The sequence below is a fragment of the Amia ocellicauda genome, unplaced genomic scaffold (genome assembly GCF_036373705.1).
Source record: "Amia ocellicauda isolate fAmiCal2 unplaced genomic scaffold, fAmiCal2.hap1 HAP1_SCAFFOLD_65, whole genome shotgun sequence".
In the NCBI taxonomy this organism is placed as follows: Eukaryota; Metazoa; Chordata; class Actinopteri; order Amiiformes; family Amiidae; genus Amia; species Amia ocellicauda.
This window is the reverse complement of record NW_027102995.1, coordinates 115,293-134,279: the sequence shown is the minus strand read 5'-3', so window position 1 is coordinate 134,279 and position 18,987 is coordinate 115,293. Positions and strand designations below refer to the sequence as shown.

Genomic DNA, 18,987 nt, shown 5'->3' with positions numbered 1-18,987 from the left:
GCAGTCCATCATCACAGTTCGAGGGCAGGCATCATTTCAGTAATTTCATCCCGTTGCATTCACATCCGTGCCTTGAATGAGATTGAATGTGATCTTTACTCTCAAGTATATTTCCAAGTTTTACACTTTCATGCTTTGCATGAATGGGAATGGAACCGTGTGTGTTGAATGAAGCTCCTTGTGAGCACTGAACTTTGTCCAGTGGAGTTCCTTTTTGTGTTGCTGTAATTGTGTCATTTCTTGATGAGAAAGATTAGGCAACATTTAGTCACTTCTAGCCATGATGCTCAATTTATTTACGAATGTACGCTAGTTACTAGGGACCGTTTACGTTGGAGAACAAGATCTATTGTATGCCTGTGTATTTGGGGAAGTCAAATCTGAAATAATGATGAAATTGCGTGTATCCAAAGTTAAAACTCGTGATTTGTCGCCCTCTGGTGTGTAAAAGATGCAAAAGCTTGCAGCACCTGGTATTCCCAGGCAGTCTCCCATCCAAGTACTAACCAGGCCAGAGCCTGCTTAGCTTCTGAGATCGGACGAGATCGGGCGTATTCAGGCTAGTATGGCCGTAAGCCAGAGAGGCTGTCCCTGACGCACTACTTAAAGGGAAGGCAATATCCGTTTCTGCCGCTCATACTTGCAGTTGAACTGTCTCTCTACTCTAAAGTCCGGGACACACCGGCGAAGAAAAGACAGTCCCTGCTAACACGCCACGTTGTGGCAACGTTGTGGCAACGTTGTGCGTTAGCTGGGGTGCCACACCAGACCGGAACTATATTTTACAAAACGAACACATTGTCTTGATAAAACAGCTGTAATTGAGTGCCTGACACGCCAGTCAAGCGCAATCTTGAGAAGGTGTACATTTCAGTAAGGATTTCAATTGACATGCAGTATGAAACTGAAAGGAGGTTGCATCACTATGATGCATAACATTGCATGTATTGTATTTTCAAGTGTGTGCATTCATCCTGTTGTCATTTTGTTTTGAAAGCAGAAGAATCATTCAACAGGTTGCTGAGACAAATGTAAACCAGTAAAACATATGAAGAGAAACAAACCTTGAATATAAGTTCAGTTGTTTAAACATTTGACAAACTATGGTGAGGGGGTAAGAAAACACACAAATCCAGCAGCTCCTGTACTTCAATACACCAGAAGCCAATATTATTGGTGAGTCGGGTAGTCCATCATCACAGTTCGAGGGCAGGCATCATTTCAGTAATTTCATCCCGTTGCATTCACATCCGTGCCTTGAATGAGATTGAATGTGATCTTTGCTCTCAAGTATGTTCCCAAGTTTTACACTTTCGTGCTTTGCATGAATGGGAATGGAACCGTGTGTGTTGAATGAGGCTCCTTGTGAGCACTGAACTTTGTCCGGTGGAGTTCCTTTTTGTGTTGCTGTAATTGTGTCATTTCTTGATGAGAAAGATTAGGCAACATTTAGTCACTTCTAGCCATGATGCTCAATTTATTTACGAATGTACCCTAGTTACTAGGGACCGTTTACGTTGGAGAACAAGATCTATTGTATGCCTGTGTATTTGGGGAAGTAAAATCTGAAATAATGATGAAATTGTGTGTATCCAAAGTTAAAACTCGTGATTTGTCGCCCTCTGGTGTGTAAAAGGTGCAAAAGCTTACAGCACCTGGTATTCCCAGGCGGTCCCCCATCCAAGTACCGACCAGGCCCGAGCCTGCTTGGTTTCCGAGATCGGACGAGATCGGGCGTATTCAGGCTAGTATGGCCGTAAGCCAGGGAGGCTGTCCCTGATGCTCTACTTAAAGGGAAGGCAATATCCGTTTCTGCCGTTCATACTTACAGTTGAACTGTCTCTCTACTCTAAAGCCCGGGACACAGCAGCGCGCCGCAGACAGTCCCTGCTAACACGCCATGTTGTGGCAACGTTGTGCGTTAGCTGGGGTGCCACACCAGACCGGAACTATATTTTACAAAAAAAAACACATTGTCTTGATAAAACAGCTGTAATTGAGTGCCTGACACGCCAGTCAAGCGCAATCTTGAGAAGGTGTGCATTTCAGTAAGGATTTCAATTGACATGCAGTATGAAACTGAAAGGAGGTTGCATCACTATGATGCATAACATTGCATGTATTGTATTTTCAAGTGTGTGCATTCATCCTGTTGTCATTTTGTTTTGAAAGCAGAAGAATCATTCAACAGGTTGCTGAGACAAATGTAAACCAGTAAAACATATGAAGAGAAACAAACCTTGAATATAAGTTCAGTTGTTTAAACATTTGACAAACTATGGTGAGGGGGTAATAAAACACACAAATCCAGCAGCTCCTGTATTTCAATACACCAGAACCCAATATTATTGGCGAGTCGGGTAGTCCATCATCACAGCTCGAGGGCAGGCATCATTTCAGTAATTTCATCCCGTTGCATTCACATCCGTGCCTTGAATGAGATTGAATGTGATCTTTGCTCTCAAGTATGTTCCCAAGTTTTACACTTTCGTGCTTTGCATGAATGGGAATGGAACCGTGTGTGTTGAATGAGGCTCCTTGTGAGCACTGAACTTTGTCCGGTGGAGTTCCTTTTTGTGTTGCTGTAATTGTGTCATTACTCGATGAGAAAGATTAGGCAACATTTAGTCACTTCTAGCCATGATGCTCAATTTATTTACGAATGTACCCTAGTTACTAGGGACCGTTTACGTTGGAGAACAAGATCTATTGTATGCCTGTGTATTTGGGGAAGTCAAATCTGAAATAATGATGAAATTGTGTGTATCAAAAGTTAAGACTCGTGATTTGTCGCCCTCTGGTGTGTAAAAGGTGCAAAAGCTTACAGCACCTGGTATTTCCAGGCGGTCTACCATCCAAGTACTGACCAGGCCCGAGCCTGCTTGGCTTCCGAGATCGGACGAGATCGGGCGTATTCAGGCTAGTATGGCTGTAAGCGAGGGAGGCTGTCCCTGACGCTCTACTTAAAGGGAAGGCAATATCCGTTTCTGCCGTTCATACTTACAGTTGAACTGTCTCTCTACTCTAAAGCCCGGGACACACCAGCGCGCCGCAGACAGTCCCTGCTAACACGCCACGTTGTGGCAACATTGTGGCAACGTTGTGCGTTAGCTGGGGTGCCACACCAGACCGGAACTATATATTACAAAACGAACACATTGTCTTGATAAAACAGCTGTAATTGAGTGCCTGACACGCCAGTCAAGCGCAATCTTGAGAAGGTGTGCATTTCAGTAAGGATTTCAATTGACATGCAGTATGAAACTGAAAGGAGGTTGCATCACTATGATGCATAACATTGCATGTATTGTATTTTCAAGTGTGTGCATTCATCCTGTTGTCATTTTGTTTTGAAAGCAGAAGAATCATTCAACAGGTTGCTGAGACAAATGTAAACCAGTAAAACATATGAAGAGAAACAAACCTTGAATATAAGTTCAGTTGTTTAAACATTTGACAAACTATGGTGAGGGGGTAAGAAAACACACAAATCCAGCAGCTCCTGTATTTCAATACACCAGAACCCAATATTATTGGCGAGTCGGGTAGTCCATCATCACAGTTCGAGGGCAGGCATCATTTCAGTAATTTCATCCCGTTGCATTCACATCCGTGCCTTGAATGAGATTGAATGTGATCTTTGCTCTCAAGTATGTTCCCAAGTTTTACACTTTCGTGCTTTGCATGAATGGGAATGGAACCGTGTGTGTTGAATGAGGCTCCTTGTGAGCACTGAACTTTGTCCGGTGGAGTTCCTTTTTGTGTTGCTGTAATTGTGTCATTTCTCGATGAGAAAGATTAGGCAACATTTAGTCACTTCTAGCCATGATGCTCAATTTATTTACGAATGTACCCTAGTTACTAGGGACCGTTTACGTTGGAGAACAAGATCTATTGTATGCCTGTGTATTTGGGGAAGTCAAATCTGAAATAATGATGAAATTGCGTGTATCCAAAGTTAAAACTCGTGATTTGTCGCCCTCTGGTGTGCAAAAGCTTACAGCACCTGGTATTCCCAGGCGGTCTCCCATCCAAGTACTGACCAGGCCCGAGCCTGCTTGGCTTCCGAGATCGGACGAGATCGGGCGTATTCAGGCTAGTATGGCCATAAGCCAGGGAGGCTGTTCCTGACGCTCTACTTAAAGGGAAGGCAATATCCGTTTCTGCCGTTCATACTTACAGTTGAACTGTCTCTCTACTCTAAAGCCCGGGACACACCAGCGCGCCGCAGACAGTCCCTGCTAACACGCCACGTTGTGGCAACGTTGTGCGTTAGCTGGGGTGCCACACCAGACCGGAACTATATTTTACAAAACGAACACATTGTCTTGATAAAACAGCTGTAATCGAGAGCCTGACACGCCAGTCAAGCGCAATCTTGAGAAGGTGTGCATTTCAGTAAGGATTTCAATTGACATGCAGTATGAAACTGAAAGGAGGTTGCATCACTATGATGCATAACATTGCATGTATTGTATTTTCAAGTGTGTGCATTCATCCTGTTGTCATTTTGTTTTGAAAGCAGAAGAATCATTCAACAGGTTTCTGAGACAAATGTAAACCAGTAAAACATATGAAGAGAAACAAACCTTGAATATAAGTTCAGTTGTTTAAACATTTGACAAACTATGGTGAGGGGGTAAGAAAACACACAAATCCAGCAGCTCCTGTATTTCAATACACCAGAACCCAATATTATTGGCGAGTCGGGTAGTCCATCATCACAGTTCGAGGGCAGGCATCATTTCAGTAATTTCATCCCGTTGCATTCACATCCGTGCCTTGAATGAGATTGAATGTGATCTTTGCTCTCAAGTATGTTCCCAAGTTTTACACTTTCGTGCTTTGCATGAATGGGAATGGAACCGTGTGTGTTGAATGAGTCTCCTTGTGAGCACTGAACTTTGTGCGGTGGAGTTCCTTTTTGTGTTGCTGTAATTGTGTCATTTCTTGATGAGAAAGATTAGGCAACATTGAGTCACTTCTAGCCATGATGCTCAATTAATTTACGAATGTACCCTAGTTACTAGGGACCGTTTACGTTGGAGAACAAGATCTATTGTATGCCTGTGTATTTGGGGAAGTAAAATCTGAAATAATGATGAAATTGTGTGTATCCAAAGTTAAAACTCGTGATTTGTCGCCCTCTGGTGTGCAAAAGCTTACAGCACCTGGTATTCCCAGGCGGTCTCCCATTCAAGTACTGACCAGGCCCGAGCCTGCTTAGCTTCCGAGATCGGACGAGACCGGGCGTATTCAGGCTAGTATGGCCGTAAGCCAGGGAGGCTGTCCCTGACGCTCTACTTAAAGGGAAGGCAATATCCGTTTCTGCCGCTCATACTTGCAGTTGAACTGTCTCTCTACTCTAAAGTCCGGGACACACCAGCGCGCCGTAGACAGTCCCTGCTAACACGAAACGTTGTGGCAACGTTGTGCGTTAGCTGGGGTGCCACACCAGACCGGAACTATATTTTACAAAACGAACACATTGTCTTGATAAAACAGCTGTAATTGAGTGCCTGACACGCCAGTCAAGCGCAATCTTGAGAAGGTGTGCATTTCAGTAAGGATTTCAATTGACATGCAGTATGAAACTGAAAGGAGGTTGCATCACTATGATGCATAACATTGCATGTATTGTATTTTCATGTGTGTGCATTCATCCTGTTGTCATTTTAATTTGAAAGCAGAAGAATCATTCAACAGGTTGCTGAGACAAATTTAACCAGTAAAACATATGAAGAGAAACAAACCTTGAATATAAGTTCAGTTGTTTAAACATTTGACAAACTATGGTGAGGGGGTAAGAAAACACACAAATCCAGCAGCTCCTGTATTTCAATACACCAAAACCCAATATTATTGGCGAGTCGGGCAGTCCATCATCACAGTTCGAGGGCAGGCATCATTTCAGTAATTTCATCCCGTTGCATTCACATCCGTGCCTTGAATGAGATTGAATGTGATCTTTACTCTCAAGTATATTTCCAAGTTTTACACTTTCATGCTTTGCATGAATGGGAATGGAACCGTGTGTGTTGAATGAAGCTCCTTGTGAGCACTGAACTTTGTCCAGTGGAGTTCCTTTTTGTGTTGCTGTAATTGTGTCATTTCTTGATGAGAAAGATTAGGCAACATTTAGTCACTTCTAGCCATGATGCTCAATTTATTTACGAATGTACGCTAGTTACTAGGGACCGTTTACGTTGGAGAACAAGATCTATTGTATGCCTGTGTATTTGGGGAAGTAAAATCTGAAATAATGATGAAATTGCGTGTATCCAAAGTTAAAACTCGTGATTTGTCGCCCTCTGGTGTGTAAAAGATGCAAAAGCTTACAGCACCTGGTATTCCCAGGCAGTCTCCCATCCAAGTACTAACCAGGCCAGAGCCTGCTTAGCTTCTGAGATCGGACGAGATCGGGCGTATTCAGGCTAGTATGGCCGTAAGCCAGAGAGGCTGTCCCTGACGCACTACTTAAAGGGAAGGCAATATCCGTTTCTGCCGCTCATACTTGCAGTTGAACTGTCTCTCTACTCTAAAGTCCGGGACACACCGGCGAAGAAAAGACAGTCCCTGCTAACACGCCACGTTGTGGCAACGTTGTGGCAACGTTGTGCGTTAGCTGGGGTGCCACACCAGACCGGAACTATATTTTACAAAACGAACACATTGTCTTGATAAAACAGCTGTAATTGAGTGCCTGACACGCCAGTCAAGCGCAATCTTGAGAAGGTGTACATTTCAGTAAGGATTTCAATTGACATGCAGTATGAAACTGAAAGGAGGTTGCATCACTATGATGCATAACATTGCATGTATTGTATTTTCAAGTGTGTGCATTCATCCTGTTGTCATTTTGTTTTGAAAGCAGAAGAATCATTCAACAGGTTGCTGAGACAAATGTAAACCAGTAAAACATATGAAGAGAAACAAACCTTGAATATAAGTTCAGTTGTTTAAACATTTGACAAACTATGGTGAGGGGGTAAGAAAACACACAAATCCAGCAGCTCCTGTACTTCAATACACCAGAAGCCAATATTATTGGTGAGTCGGGTAGTCCATCATCACAGTTCGAGGGCAGGCATCATTTCAGTAATTTCATCCCGTTGCATTCACATCCGTGCCTTGAATGAGATTGAATGTGATCTTTGCTCTCAAGTATGTTCCCAAGTTTTACACTTTCGTGCTTTGCATGAATGGGAATGGAACCGTGTGTGTTGAATGAGGCTCCTTGTGAGCACTGAACTTTGTCCGGTGGAGTTCCTTTTTGTGTTGCTGTAATTGTGTCATTTCTTGATGAGAAAGATTAGGCAACATTTAGTCACTTCTAGCCATGATGCTCAATTTATTTACGAATGTACCCTAGTTACTAGGGACCGTTTACGTTGGAGAACAAGATCTATTGTATGCCTGTGTATTTGGGGAAGTAAAATCTGAAATAATGATGAAATTGTGTGTATCCAAAGTTAAAACTCGTGATTTGTCGCCCTCTGGTGTGTAAAAGGTGCAAAAGCTTACAGCACCTGGTATTCCCAGGCGGTCCCCCATCCAAGTACCGACCAGGCCCGAGCCTGCTTGGTTTCCGAGATCGGACGAGATCGGGCGTATTCAGGCTAGTATGGCCGTAAGCCAGGGAGGCTGTCCCTGATGCTCTACTTAAAGGGAAGGCAATATCCGTTTCTGCCGTTCATACTTACAGTTGAACTGTCTCTCTACTCTAAAGCCCGGGACACAGCAGCGCGCCGCAGACAGTCCCTGCTAACACGCCATGTTGTGGCAACGTTGTGCGTTAGCTGGGGTGCCACACCAGACCGGAACTATATTTTACAAAAAAAAACACATTGTCTTGATAAAACAGCTGTAATTGAGTGCCTGACACGCCAGTCAAGCGCAATCTTGAGAAGGTGTGCATTTCAGTAAGGATTTCAATTGACATGCAGTATGAAACTGAAAGGAGGTTGCATCACTATGATGCATAACATTGCATGTATTGTATTTTCAAGTGTGTGCATTCATCCTGTTGTCATTTTGTTTTGAAAGCAGAAGAATCATTCAACAGGTTGCTGAGACAAATGTAAACCAGTAAAACATATGAAGAGAAACAAACCTTGAATATAAGTTCAGTTGTTTAAACATTTGACAAACTATGGTGAGGGGGTAATAAAACACACAAATCCAGCAGCTCCTGTATTTCAATACACCAGAACCCAATATTATTGGCGAGTCGGGTAGTCCATCATCACAGCTCGAGGGCAGGCATCATTTCAGTAATTTCATCCCGTTGCATTCACATCCGTGCCTTGAATGAGATTGAATGTGATCTTTGCTCTCAAGTATGTTCCCAAGTTTTACACTTTCGTGCTTTGCATGAATGGGAATGGAACCGTGTGTGTTGAATGAGGCTCCTTGTGAGCACTGAACTTTGTCCGGTGGAGTTCCTTTTTGTGTTGCTGTAATTGTGTCATTACTCGATGAGAAAGATTAGGCAACATTTAGTCACTTCTAGCCATGATGCTCAATTTATTTACGAATGTACCCTAGTTACTAGGGACCGTTTACGTTGGAGAACAAGATCTATTGTATGCCTGTGTATTTGGGGAAGTAAAATCTGAAATAATGATGAAATTGTGTGTATCCAAAGTTAAAACTCGTGATTTGTCGCCCTCTGGTGTGAAAAAGGTGCAGAAGCTTACAGCACCTGGTATTCCCAGGCGGTCTCCCATCCAAGTACTGACCAGACCCGAGCCTGCTTGGCTTCCGAGATCGGACGAGATCGGGCGTATTCAGGCTAGTATGGCCGTAAGCCAGGGAGGCTGTCCCTGACGCTCTACTTAAAGGGAAGGCAATATCCGTTTCTGCCGTTCATACTTACAGTTGAACTGTCTCTCTACTCTAAAGCCCGGGACACACCAGCGCGCTGCAGACAGTCCCTGCTAACACGCCACGTTGTGGCAACGTTGTGGCAACATTGTGCGTTAGCTGGGGTGCCACACCAGACCGGAACTATATTTTACAAAACGAACACATTGTCTTGATAAAACAGCTGTAATTGAGTGCCTGACTTGCCAGTCAAGCGCAATCTTGAGATGGTGTGCATTTCAGTAAGGATTTCAATTGACATGCAGTATGAAACTGAAAGGAGGTTGCATCACTATGATGCATAACATTGCATGTATTGTATTTTCAAGTGTGTGCATTCATCCTGTTGTCATTTTGTTATGAAAGCACAAGAATCATTCAACAGGTTGCTGAGACAAATGTAAACCAGTAAAACATATGAAGAGAAACAAACCTTGAATATAAGTTCAGTTGTTTAAACAATTGACAAACTATGGTGAGGGGGTAAGAAAACACACAAATCCAGCAGCTCCTGTATTTCAATACACCGGAACCCAATATTATTGGCGAGTCGGGTAGTCCATCATCACAGTTCGAGGGCAGGCATCATTTCAGTAATTTCATCCCGTTGCATTCACATCCGTGCCTTGAATGAGATTGAATGTGATCTTTGCTCTCAAGTATGTTCCCAAGTTTTACACTTTTGTGCTTTGCATGAATGGGAATGGAACCGTGTGTGTTGAATGAGGCTCCTTGTGAGCACTGAACTTTGTCCGGTGGAGTTCCTTTTTGTGTTGCTGTAATTGTGTCATTTCTCGATGAGAAAGATTAGGCAACATTTAGTCACTTCTAGCCATGATGCTCAATTTATTTACGAATGTACCCTAGTTACTAGGGACCGTTTACGTTGGAGAACAAGATCTATTGTATGCCTGTGTATTTGGGGAAGTCAAATCTGAAATAATGATGAAATTGTGTGTATCAAAAGTTAAGACTCGTGATTTGTCGCCCTCTGGTGTGTAAAAGGTGCAAAAGCTTACAGCACCTGGTATTTCCAGGCGGTCTACCATCCAAGTACTGACCAGGCCCGAGCCTGCTTGGCTTCCGAGATCGGACGAGATCGGGCGTATTCAGGCTAGTATGGCTGTAAGCGAGGGAGGCTGTCCCTGACGCTCTACTTAAAGGGAAGGCAATATCCGTTTCTGCCGTTCATACTTACAGTTGAACTGTCTCTCTACTCTAAAGCCCGGGACACACCAGCGCGCCGCAGACAGTCTCTGCTAACACGCCACGTTGTGGCAACATTGTGGCAACGTTGTGCGTTAGCTGGGGTGCCACACCAGACCGGAACTATATTTTACAAAACGAACACATTGTCTTGATAAAACAGCTGTAATTGAGTGCCTGACACGCCAGTCAAGCGCAATCTTGAGAAGGTGTGCATTTCAGTAAGGATTTCAATTGACATGCAGTATGAAACTGAAAGGAGGTTGCATCACTATGATGCATAACATTGCATGTATTGTATTTTCAAGTGTGTGCATTCATCCTGTTGTCATTTTGTTTTGAAAGCAGAAGAATCATTCAACAGGTTGCTGAGACAAATGTAAACCAGTAAAACATATGAAGAGAAACAAACCTTGAATATAAGTTCAGTTGTTTAAACATTTGACAAACTATGGTGAGGGGGTAAGAAAACACACAAATCCAGCAGCTCCTGTATTTCAATACACCAGAACCCAATATTATTGGCGAGTCGGGTAGTCCATCATCACAGTTCGAGGGCAGGCATCATTTCAGTAATTTCATCCCGTTGCATTCACATCCGTGCCTTGAATGAGATTGAATGTGATCTTTGCTCTCAAGTATGTTCCCAAGTTTTACACTTTCGTGCTTTGCATGAATGGGAATGGAACCGTGTGTGTTGAATGAGGCTCCTTGTGAGCACTGAACTTTGTCCGGTGGAGTTCCTTTTTGTGTTGCTGTAATTGTGTCATTTCTCGATGAGAAAGATTAGGCAACATTTAGTCACTTCTAGCCATGATGCTCAATTTATTTACGAATGTACCCTAGTTACTAGGGACCGTTTACGTTGGAGAACAAGATCTATTGTATGCCTGTGTATTTGGGGAAGTCAAATCTGAAATAATGATGAAATTGCGTGTATCCAAAGTTAAAACTCGTGATTTGTCGCCCTCTGGTGTGCAAAAGCTTACAGCACCTGGTATTCCCAGGCGGTCTCCCATCCAAGTACTGACCAGGCCCGAGCCTGCTTGGCTTCCGAGATCGGACGAGATCGGGCGTATTCAGGCTAGTATGGCCATAAGCCAGGGAGGCTGTTCCTGACGCTCTACTTAAAGGGAAGGCAATATCCGTTTCTGCCGTTCATACTTACAGTTGAACTGTCTCTCTACTCTAAAGCCCGGGACACACCAGCGCGCCGCAGACAGTCCCTGCTAACACGCCACGTTGTGGCAACGTTGTGCGTTAGCTGGGGTGCCACACCAGACCGGAACTATATTTTACAAAACGAACACATTGTCTTGATAAAACAGCTGTAATCGAGAGCCTGACACGCCAGTCAAGCGCAATCTTGAGAAGGTGTGCATTTCAGTAAGGATTTCAATTGACATGCAGTATGAAACTGAAAGGAGGTTGCATCACTATGATGCATAACATTGCATGTATTGTATTTTCAAGTGTGTGCATTCATCCTGTTGTCATTTTGTTTTGAAAGCAGAAGAATCATTCAACAGGTTTCTGAGACAAATGTAAACCAGTAAAACATATGAAGAGAAACAAACCTTGAATATAAGTTCAGTTGTTTAAACATTTGACAAACTATGGTGAGGGGGTAAGAAAACACACAAATCCAGCAGCTCCTGTATTTCAATACACCAGAACCCAATATTATTGGCGAGTCGGGTAGTCCATCATCACAGTTCGAGGGCAGGCATCATTTCAGTAATTTCATCCCGTTGCATTCACATCCGTGCCTTGAATGAGATTGAATGTGATCTTTGCTCTCAAGTATGTTCCCAAGTTTTACACTTTCGTGCTTTGCATGAATGGGAATGGAACCGTGTGTGTTGAATGAGTCTCCTTGTGAGCACTGAACTTTGTGCGGTGGAGTTCCTTTTTGTGTTGCTGTAATTGTGTCATTTCTTGATGAGAAAGATTAGGCAACATTGAGTCACTTCTAGCCATGATGCTCAATTAATTTACGAATGTACCCTAGTTACTAGGGACCGTTTACGTTGGAGAACAAGATCTATTGTATGCCTGTGTATTTGGGGAAGTAAAATCTGAAATAATGATGAAATTGTGTGTATCCAAAGTTAAAACTCGTGATTTGTCGCCCTCTGGTGTGTAAAAGGTGCAAAAGCTTACAGCACCTGGTATTCCCAGGCGGTCTCCCATCCAAGTACTGACCAGGCCCGAGCCTGCCTGGCTTCCGAGATCGGTCGAGATCGGGCGTATTCAGGCTAGTATGGCCGTAAGCCAGGGAGGCTGTCCTTGACGCTCTACTTAAAGGGAAGGCAATATCCGTTTCTGCCGATCATACTTACAGTTGAACTGTCTCTCTACTCTAAAGCCCGGGACACACCAGCGCGCCGCAGACAGTCCCTGCTAACACGCCACGTTGTGGCAACGTTGTGGCAACGTTGTGCGTTAGCTGGGGTGCCACACCAGACCGGAACTATATTTTACAAAACGAACACATTGTCTTGATAAAACAGCTGTAATTGAGTGCCTGACACGCCAGTCAAGCGCAATCTTGAGAAGGTGTACATTTCAGTAAGGATTTCAATTGACATGCAGTATGAAACTGAAAGGAGGTTGCATCACTATGATGCATAACATTGCATGTATTGTATTTTCAAGTGTGTGCATTCATCCTGTTGTCATTTTGTTTTGAAAGCAGAAGAATCATTCAACAGGTTGCTGAGACAAATGTAAACCAGTAAAACATATGAAGAGAAACAAACCTTGAATATAAGTTCAGTTGTTTAAACATTTGACAAACTATGGTGAGGGGGTAAGAAAACACACAAATCCAGCAGCTCCTGTACTTCAATACACCAGAATCCAATATTATTGGTGAGTCGGGTAGTCCATCATCACAGTTCGAGGGCAGGCATCATTTCAGTAATTTCATCCCGTTGCATTCACATCCGTGCCTTGAATGAGATTGAATGTGATCTTTGCTCTCAAGTATGTTCCCAAGTTTTACACTTTAGTGCTTTGCATGAATGGGAATGGAACCGTGTGTGTTGAATGAGGCTCCTTGTGAGCACTGAACTTTGTCCGGTGGAGTTCCTTTTTGTGTTGCTGTAATTGTGTCATTTCTTGATGAGAAAGATTAGGCAACATTTAGTCACTTCTAGCCATGATGCTCAATTTATTTACGAATGTACCCTAGTTACTAGGGACCGTTTACGTTGGAGAACAAGATCTATTGTATGCCTGTGTATTTGGGGAAGTCAAATCTGAAATAATGATGAAATTGTGTGTATCAAAAGTTAAAACTCGTGATTTGTCGCCCTCTGGTGTGTAAAAGGTGCAAAAGCTTACAGCACCTGGTATTCCCAGGCGGTCTCCCATCCAAGTACCGACCAGGCCCGAGCCTGCTTGGCTTCCGAGATCGGACGAGATCGGGCGTATTCAGGCTAGTATGGCCGTAAGCCAGGGAGGCTGTCCCTGATGCTCTACTTAAAGGGAAGGCAATATCCGTTTCTGCCGTTCATACTTACAGTTGAACTGTCTCTCTACTCTAAAGCCCGGGACACAGCAGCGCGCCGCAGACAGTCCCTGCTAACACGCCATGTTGTGGCAACGTTGTGGGTTAGCTGGGGTGCCACACCAGACCGGAACTATATTTTACAAAACGAACACATTGTCTTGATAAAACAGCTGTAATTGAGTGCCTGACTTGCCAGTCAAGCGCAATCTTGAGATGGTGTGCATTTCAGTAAGGATTTCAATTGACATGCAGTATGAAACTGAAAGGAGGTTGCATCACTATGATGCATAACATTGCATGTATTGTATTTTCAAGTGTGTGCATTCATCCTGTTGTCATTTTGTTTTGAAAGCACAAGAATCATTCAACAGGTTGCTGAGACAAATGTAAACCAGTAAAACATATGAAGAGAAACAAACCTTGAATATAAGTTCAGTTGTTTAAACATTTGACAAACTATGGTGAGGGGGTAAGAAAACACACAAATCCAGCAGCTCCTGTAGTTCAATACACCGGAACCCAATATTATTGGCGAGTCGGGTAGTCCATCATCACAGTTCGAGGGCAGGCATTATTTCAGTAATTTCATCCCGTTGCATTCACATCCGTGCCTTGAATGAGATTGAATGTGATCTTTGCTCTCAAGTATGTTCCCAAGTTTTACACTTTCGTGCTTTGCATGAATGGGAATGGAACCGTGTGTGTTGAATGAGGCTCCTTGTGAGCACTGAACTTTGTCCGGTGGAGTTCCTTTTTGTGTTGCTGTAATTGTGTCATTTCTCGATGAGAAAGATTAGGCAACATTTAGTCACTTCTAGCCATGATGCTCAATTTATTTACGAATGTACCCTAGTTACTAGGGACCGTTTACGTTGGAGAACAAGATCTATTGTATGCCTGTGTATTTGGGGAAGTCAAATCTGAAATAATGATGAAATTGTGTGTATCAAAAGTTAAAACTCGTGATTTGTCGCCCTCTGGTGTGTAAAAGGTGCAAAAGCTTACAGCACCTGGTATTTCCAGGCGGTCTACCATCCAAGTACTGACCAGGCCCGAGCCTGCTTGGCTTCCGAGATCGGACGAGATCGGGCGTATTCAGGCTAGTATGGCTGTAAGCCAGGGAGGCTGTCCCTGACGCTCTACTTAAAGGGAAGGCAATATCCGTTTCTGCCGTTCATACTTACAGTTGAACTGTCTCTCTACTCTAAAGCCCGGGACACACCAGCGCGCCGCAGACAGTCCCTGCTAACACGCCACGTTGTGGCAACATTGTGGCAACGTTGTGCGTTAGCTGGGGTGCCACACCAGACCGGAACTATATATTACAAAACGAACACATTGTCTTGATAAAACAGCTGTAATTGAGTGCCTGACACGCCAGTCAAGCGCAATCTTGAGAAGGTGTGCATTTCAGTAAGGATTTCAATTGACATGCAGTATGAAACTGAAAGGAGGTTGCATCACTATGATGCATAACATTGCATGTATTGTATTTTCAAGTGTGTGCATTCATCCTGTTGTCATTTTGTTTTGAAAGCAGAAGAATCATTCAACAGGTTGCTGAGACAAATGTAAACCAGTAAAACATATGAAGAGAAACAAACCTTGAATATAAGTTCAGTTGTTTAAACATTTGACAAACTATGGTGAGGGGGTAAGAAAACACACAAATCCAGCAGCTCCTGTATTTCAATACACCAGAACCCAATATTATTGGCGAGTCGGGTAGTCCATCATCACAGTTCGAGGGCAGGCATCATTTCAGTAATTTCATCCCGTTGCATTCACATCCGTGCCTTGAATGAGATTGAATGTGATCTTTGCTCTCAAGTATGTTCCCAAGTTTTACACTTTCGTGCTTTGCATGAATGGGAATGGAACCGTGTGTGTTGAATGAGGCTCCTTGTGAGCACTGAACTTTGTCCGGTGGAGTTCCTTTTTGTGTTGCTGTAATTGTGTCATTTCTCGATGAGAAAGATTAGGCAACATTTAGTCACTTCTAGCCATGATGCTCAATTTATTTACGAATGTACCCTAGTTACTAGGGACCGTTTACGTTGGAGAACAAGATCTATTGTATGCCTGTGTATTTGGGGAAGTCAAATCTGAAATAATGATGAAATTGCGTGTATCCAAAGTTAAAACTCGTGATTTGTCGCCCTCTGGTGTGTAAAAGATGCAAAAGCTTACAGCACCTGGTATTCCCAGGCGGTCTCCCATGCAAGTACTGACCAGGCCCGAGCCTGCTTAGCTTCCGAGATCGGACGAGATCGGGCGTATTCAGACTAGTATGGCCGTAAGCCAGGAATGCTGTCCCTGACGCTCTACTTAAAGGGAAGGCAATATCCGTTTCTGCCGTTCATACTTACAGTTGAACTGTCTCTCTACTCTAAAGCCCGGGACACACCAGCGCGCCGCAGACAGTCCCTGCTAACACGCCACGTTGTGGCAACATTGTGGCAACGTTGTGCGTTAGCTGGGGTGCCACACCAGACCGGAACTATATTTTACAAAACGAACACATTGTCTTGATAATACAGCTGTAATTGAGTGCCTGACATGCCAGTCAAGCGCAATCTTGAGAAGGTGTGCATTTCAGTAAGGATTTCAATTGACATGCAGTATGAAACTGAAAGGAGGTTGCATCACTATGATGCATAACATTGCATGTATTGTATTTTCAAGTGTGTGCATTCATCCTGTTGTCATTTTGTTTTGAAAGCACAAGAATCATTCAACAGGATGCTGAGACAAATGTAAACCAGTAAAACATATGAAGAGAAACAAACCTTGAATATAAGTTCAGTTGTTTAAACATTTGACAAACTATGGTGAGGGGTAAGAAAACACACAAATCCAGCAGCTCCTGTATTTCAATACACCAGAACCCAATATTATTGGCGAGTCGGGTAGTCCATCATCACAGTTCGAGGGCAGGCATCATTTCAGTAATTTCATCCCGTTGCATTCACATGCGTGCCTTGAATGAGATTGAATGTTATCTTTACTCACAAGTACGTTCCCAAGTTTTACACTTTCGTGGTTTGCATGAATGGGAATGGAACCGTGTGTGTTGAATGATGCTCCTTGTGAGCACTGAAATTTGTGCGGTGGAGTTCCTTTTTTGTTGCTGTAATTGTGTCATTTCTTGATGAGAAAGATTAGGCAACATTTAGTCACTTCTAGCCATGATGCTCAATTTATTGACGAATGTACCCTAGTTACTAGGGACCGTTTACGTTGGAGAACAAGATCTATTGTATGCCTGTGTATTTGGGGAAGTAAAATCTGAAATAATTATGAAATTGTGTGTATCCAAAGTTAAAACTCGTGATTTGTCGCCCTCTGGTTTATTAAAAGGTGCAGAAGCTTACAGCACCTGGTATTCCCAGGCGGTCTCCAACCCAAGTACTGACCAGGCCCGAGCCTGCTTAGCTTCCGAGATCGGACGAGATCGGGCGTATTCAGGCTAGTATGGCCGCAAGCCAGTGAGGCTGTCCCTGACGCTCTACTTAAAGGGAAGGCAATATCCGTTTCTGCCGTTCATACTTACAGTTGAACTGTCTCTCTACTCTAAAGCCCGGGACACACCAGCGCGCCGCAGACAGTCCCTGCTAACACGCCACGTTGTGGCAACGTTGTGGCAACGTTGTGCGTTAGCTGGGGTGCCACACCAGACCGGAACTATATTTTACAAAACGAACACATTGGCTTGATAAAACAGCTGTAATTGAGTGCCTGACACGCCAGTCAAGCGCAATCTTGAGAAGGTGTGCATTTCAGTAAGGATTTCAATTGACATGCAGTATGAAACTGAAAGGAGGTTGCATCACTATGATGCATAACATTGCATGTATTGTATTTTCAAGTGTGTGCATTCATCCTGTTGTCATTTTGTTTTGAAAGCAGAAGAATCATTCAACAGGTTGCTGAGACAAATGTAAACCAGTAAAACATATGAAGAGAAACAAACCTTGAATATAAGTTCAGTTGTTTAAACATTTGACAAACTATGGTGAGGGGGTAAGAAAACACACAAATCCAGCAGCTCCTGTATTTCAATACACCAGAACCCAATATTATTGGCGAGTCGGGTAGTCCATCATCACAGTTCGAGGGCAGGCATCATTTCAGTAATTTCATCCCGTTGCATTCACATCCGTGCCTTGAATGAGATTGAATGTTATCATTACTCTCAAGTACGTTCCCAAGTTTTACACTTTCGTGCTTTGCATGAATGGGAATGGAACCGTGTGTGTTGAATGATGCTCCTTGTGAGCACTGAACTTTGTCCGGTGGAGTTCCTTTTTTGTTGCTGTAATTGTGTCATTTCTCGATGAGAAAGATTAGGCAACATTTAGTCACTTCTAGCCATGATGCTCAATTTATTTACGAATGTACCCTAGTTACTAGGGACCGTTTACGTTGGAGAACAAGATCTATTGTATGCCTGTGTATTTGGGGAAGTCAAATCTGAAATAATGATGAAATTGCGTGTATCCAAAGTTAAAACTCGTGATTTGTCGCCCTCTGGTGTGTAAAAGATGCAAAAGCTTACAGCACCTGGTATTCCCAGGCGGTCTCACATCCAAGTACTGACCAGGCCCGAGCCTGCTTAGCTTCCGAGATCGGACGAGATCAGGCGTATTCAGGCTAGTATGGCCGTAAGCCAGGGAGGCTGTCCCTGACGCTCTACTTAAAGGGAAGGCAATATCCGTTTCTGCCGCTCATACTTGCAGTTGAACTGTCTCTCTACTCTAAAGTCCGGGACACACCAGCGCGCCGCAGACAGTCCCTGCTAACACGAAACGTTGTGGCAACGTTGTGCGTTAGCTGGGGTGCCACACCAGACCGGAACTATATATTACAAAACGAACACATTGTCTTGATAATACAGCTGTAATTGAGTGCCTGACACGCCAGTCAAGCGCAATCTTGAGAAGGTGTGCATTTCAGTAAGGATTTCAATTGACATGCAGTATGAAACTGAAAGGAGGTTGCATCACTATGATGCATAACATTGCATGTATTGTATTTTCAAGTGTGTGCATTCATCCTGTTGTCATTTTGTTTTGAAAGCAGAAGAATCATTCAACAGGTTGCTGAGACAAATGTAAACCAGTAAAACATATGAAGAGAAACAAACCTTGAATATAAGTTCAGTTGTTTAAACATTTGACAAACTATGGTGAGGGGGTAAGAAAACACACAAATCCAGCAGCTCCTGTATTTCAATACACCAGAACCCAATATTATTGGCGAGTCGGGTAGTCCATCATCACAGTTCGAGGGCAGGCATCATTTCAGTAATTTCATCCCGTTGCATTCACATCCGTGCCTTGAATGAGATTGAATGTTATCATTACTCTCAAGTACGTTCCCAAGTTTTACACTTTCGT

General features: G+C 43.4%; 16 non-coding genes across 16 annotated transcripts; all 16 read right to left on the bottom strand.

The window, feature by feature from the left end:
• Positions 1 to 458: 458 nt before the first annotated feature.
• LOC136741214 (5S ribosomal RNA) lies at positions 459 to 577 on the bottom strand. The gene has a single exon (XR_010813958.1). It is a non-coding gene; the product is annotated as a 5S ribosomal RNA (ribosomal RNA).
• A 1,066-nt stretch (positions 578 to 1,643) lies between these two features.
• On the bottom strand, positions 1,644 to 1,762 carry LOC136741195 (5S ribosomal RNA). Its single transcript, XR_010813940.1, has one exon. It is a non-coding gene; the product is annotated as a 5S ribosomal RNA (ribosomal RNA).
• A 1,056-nt stretch (positions 1,763 to 2,818) lies between these two features.
• LOC136741189 (5S ribosomal RNA) lies at positions 2,819 to 2,937 on the bottom strand. Its single transcript, XR_010813935.1, has one exon. It is a non-coding gene; the product is annotated as a 5S ribosomal RNA (ribosomal RNA).
• Positions 2,938 to 3,994: 1,057 nt separating this feature from the next.
• LOC136741051 (5S ribosomal RNA) lies at positions 3,995 to 4,113 on the bottom strand. The gene has a single exon (XR_010813806.1). It is a non-coding gene; the product is annotated as a 5S ribosomal RNA (ribosomal RNA).
• Positions 4,114 to 5,159: 1,046 nt separating this feature from the next.
• On the bottom strand, positions 5,160 to 5,278 carry LOC136741068 (5S ribosomal RNA). Its single transcript, XR_010813822.1, has one exon. It is a non-coding gene; the product is annotated as a 5S ribosomal RNA (ribosomal RNA).
• A 1,054-nt stretch (positions 5,279 to 6,332) lies between these two features.
• On the bottom strand, positions 6,333 to 6,451 carry LOC136741153 (5S ribosomal RNA). Its single transcript, XR_010813902.1, has one exon. It is a non-coding gene; the product is annotated as a 5S ribosomal RNA (ribosomal RNA).
• Positions 6,452 to 7,517: 1,066 nt separating this feature from the next.
• LOC136741193 (5S ribosomal RNA) lies at positions 7,518 to 7,636 on the bottom strand. Its single transcript, XR_010813938.1, has one exon. It is a non-coding gene; the product is annotated as a 5S ribosomal RNA (ribosomal RNA).
• Positions 7,637 to 8,692: 1,056 nt separating this feature from the next.
• Positions 8,693 to 8,811, bottom strand: LOC136741102 (5S ribosomal RNA). Its single transcript, XR_010813855.1, has one exon. It is a non-coding gene; the product is annotated as a 5S ribosomal RNA (ribosomal RNA).
• Positions 8,812 to 9,877: 1,066 nt separating this feature from the next.
• LOC136741188 (5S ribosomal RNA) lies at positions 9,878 to 9,996 on the bottom strand. The gene has a single exon (XR_010813934.1). It is a non-coding gene; the product is annotated as a 5S ribosomal RNA (ribosomal RNA).
• Positions 9,997 to 11,053: 1,057 nt separating this feature from the next.
• Positions 11,054 to 11,172, bottom strand: LOC136741050 (5S ribosomal RNA). Its single transcript, XR_010813805.1, has one exon. It is a non-coding gene; the product is annotated as a 5S ribosomal RNA (ribosomal RNA).
• A 1,055-nt stretch (positions 11,173 to 12,227) lies between these two features.
• Positions 12,228 to 12,346, bottom strand: LOC136741208 (5S ribosomal RNA). The gene has a single exon (XR_010813952.1). It is a non-coding gene; the product is annotated as a 5S ribosomal RNA (ribosomal RNA).
• Positions 12,347 to 13,412: 1,066 nt separating this feature from the next.
• Positions 13,413 to 13,531, bottom strand: LOC136741085 (5S ribosomal RNA). The gene has a single exon (XR_010813838.1). It is a non-coding gene; the product is annotated as a 5S ribosomal RNA (ribosomal RNA).
• A 1,055-nt stretch (positions 13,532 to 14,586) lies between these two features.
• LOC136741187 (5S ribosomal RNA) lies at positions 14,587 to 14,705 on the bottom strand. Its single transcript, XR_010813933.1, has one exon. It is a non-coding gene; the product is annotated as a 5S ribosomal RNA (ribosomal RNA).
• Positions 14,706 to 15,771: 1,066 nt separating this feature from the next.
• LOC136741073 (5S ribosomal RNA) lies at positions 15,772 to 15,890 on the bottom strand. The gene has a single exon (XR_010813827.1). It is a non-coding gene; the product is annotated as a 5S ribosomal RNA (ribosomal RNA).
• Positions 15,891 to 16,955: 1,065 nt separating this feature from the next.
• On the bottom strand, positions 16,956 to 17,074 carry LOC136741172 (5S ribosomal RNA). Its single transcript, XR_010813919.1, has one exon. It is a non-coding gene; the product is annotated as a 5S ribosomal RNA (ribosomal RNA).
• Positions 17,075 to 18,139: 1,065 nt separating this feature from the next.
• Positions 18,140 to 18,258, bottom strand: LOC136741166 (5S ribosomal RNA). The gene has a single exon (XR_010813913.1). It is a non-coding gene; the product is annotated as a 5S ribosomal RNA (ribosomal RNA).
• Between the last annotated feature and the right edge of the window lie 729 nt (positions 18,259 to 18,987).